Below are 2,651 nucleotides of genomic sequence, written 5' to 3'. Positions count from 1 at the left end.
CTCTTCTAGAGTATGCTCGCTTAAAAGCAAATCCTGTTAAAGATTACAAACACATTGCTAGATGTGACCCGGTTAAGGGATTTCCTCATATCTGTTAGGATCTTCACCTTGTTAGAAGTGACCTTGTTAAAGGATTTCAAACACTCAATCAGAATGTCACCTTGCTAGAGGGTTTTACAAATAAGACTGTTAAGTCCACTCAGTTAAGAGATTATCTATCACTTCACAAAATAACAGTAATAAAAAAATCTATCTGCAACTTCACATCTAAAAATGCTAAAGCAGATTCTTATTTGCTCAATACAATCTAGACATAGAACTTTATCTTGTCCATCTGTTGGGCTCTATACTCTATTATTCAAATAGGTCTTCAAGCTTCAGTGCTCGATAATCACTATGTAGCTTCCCTGTGCATACACTTGCCCACATACATTGTTTATCAACAATTCCTTATTTATAAACAATTGCTAACCACTTAATCTCCTTGATCACATTTCCCATGATCAATCATAGCCATCAGATCTTCAATCTTGACTAGGTTCAATGTATCCTTCGATCTGAAAATGTTTTACCCCGCCTTGGAACTTGCATACATTTCTTGGAACTTGTGCTAGGGTATTGCGGTTCAATCTGCGCTGTAGATCTTCCTGCCGATTTTCCTTTGCCCTAGATTCTTTAACAAACTTAATGCACGACATACCAATCATTTAATCATAACCAGCTCATCAGCTTCCTTCATTAAATAATGCATGTAATCATTTAATGCATTCTGTTACTACTCGGTTGCAACATGGTAAATACTAAACTTCACTCAGTAGACATTCTGCCTTCATTAACTGATAGCAATAACCTTAGGGTTTACCGACTAGGTTCTTTGCTCGGTAACATAGTATAGTATTAACCTTACAATCAACAATATATGTATGCTATCAAAACAATCTAAACATCATGATCTCATCATTGTCTAACTCGGTAATAGTTGCCCATTGAATAACTTATTTCTCTCCTTATTCATCGCATTCTTTTTGTGTCTTTTAATGACATCTTTATACTCATCAAATCATACTTCTTAAGATATGGCAACATCATACTAAATTAGAAAATCAATTTCTTGACATCAATGACAAAATAATAATATTAAGACAATAAACATCCTTGATCAGTTATATCCATAATCATCAACAACCTTCTCAATATCCTTATTGAAATGCCAACAATCTCCCCTTGTCTGTTATAATGCCAACACAAGGAATTTAAAATCACATGTCCTATGACCAAGGAGGAGGGTATCTAGGAGAAGTTGTTGACTTTTCCAAGTAGAAGAGAGTCTCTAAGAGGAGATTGAAGAATTCTTCGAATAGTTGAGGGAATATAGGAGGCAATTTGAGAGCTTTTCTAAGGCATTTCCAAGCATCTAGGGGCAAAATTGAAGGCCTTATCCAAAGAAAAGTCAAAGATTAATCTTTTTCTTCATAAAGATTACCTTTTGGTTCACATTTGAAGGCTGAAAATTATCCATGAAGAGCTTGGATGACCAAGAAAGCAAGTAATGTAGCAAGGCTCTTTCTTCTTTTCATTTAATGCTCCAAAAGGTTGTAATAAAATACTACTCTTCTATAAAGCACAACTCTCTTCTTTATTTTCAGGGAGTTCATTCTCTTCTTCTTTTAAAGACTCTAGTTTTTTCAAGCTCTTTCCAAAAAAGAATAGCAATGTCGCTCCATTTTTAGGCTTGTAAACAGCTGTAAAAACATCTTTTCTCAATAAATATCATTGTTGTTTACCTTCTCAAAGCTTGTCTTATTGTGTGCAAATTAAAGATAGATGAATTTACTTGTGAAATTTCATATTTCCTTTAAATGTTGTCTCTTTTAGCACCTTTAGGCAAGATAAAAAACCATATTTTCTAGTTAGGTCAATGACTATGTGATGGATATAAACATCTACTAGTTGTGAAATTTCATTTTTTTCTCAAGTTGTGAGTATTTTCACCTCTGCGTGAAACACTTATGCATGTGTATGAATGAATTTTGAGTTGTGTTGTGTTACAATTGATTAATTGAGCAATTGTGTGTATTAGTCAGCGAGTATAGGTTCTAGAAAGTCAATTTGGTGCACTAGCGAAGTGTAAGAATTATTTTAAGCATTTCTTTCTTCCCTTTTCCTAGCAAGTAGTAGTTTTTGGTGATTGTCCCAAGAGAACCAACTCTTTAACTCGAGGTTTGATCTCAACTATTATACACTCTCGAGATTATTCCCATGTTTCAATGGATGGTTGAACCTAGTTCAACAAGGGTGCACATTCTATTGACATCAATTTTTGGCACACCCAATGGGAGTTTATGAACTATTTTAGTTTAAAAAATCTCCATGCATTGCTAATATTTGGTGTATACATCAATAATTTATGTCTTTGGAGGCAAATTTTTCACACATCTGGCAACTATGTAAATGCTATCTACTAGTTTAAAATAGGCAAGTACTGGTATGTTTCAAAACTAATCTCATTTTTACTAATTTTGTAACCTTATAAATGAATAAACATGTAAAGGTTTTAGGAAAATATAGCTTATCATTCACCATTTTATGAGAATGATGCCTACTAAAGTCCTTATCAACCATTTCAAGCCAACTATACACCTAGTTTCAAC

The sequence above is a fragment of the Cryptomeria japonica genome, chromosome 3 (genome assembly GCF_030272615.1).
Source record: "Cryptomeria japonica chromosome 3, Sugi_1.0, whole genome shotgun sequence".
NCBI lineage: Eukaryota > Viridiplantae > Streptophyta > Pinopsida > Cupressales > Cupressaceae > Cryptomeria > Cryptomeria japonica.
Note: the sequence above shows the minus strand (reverse complement) of the source record.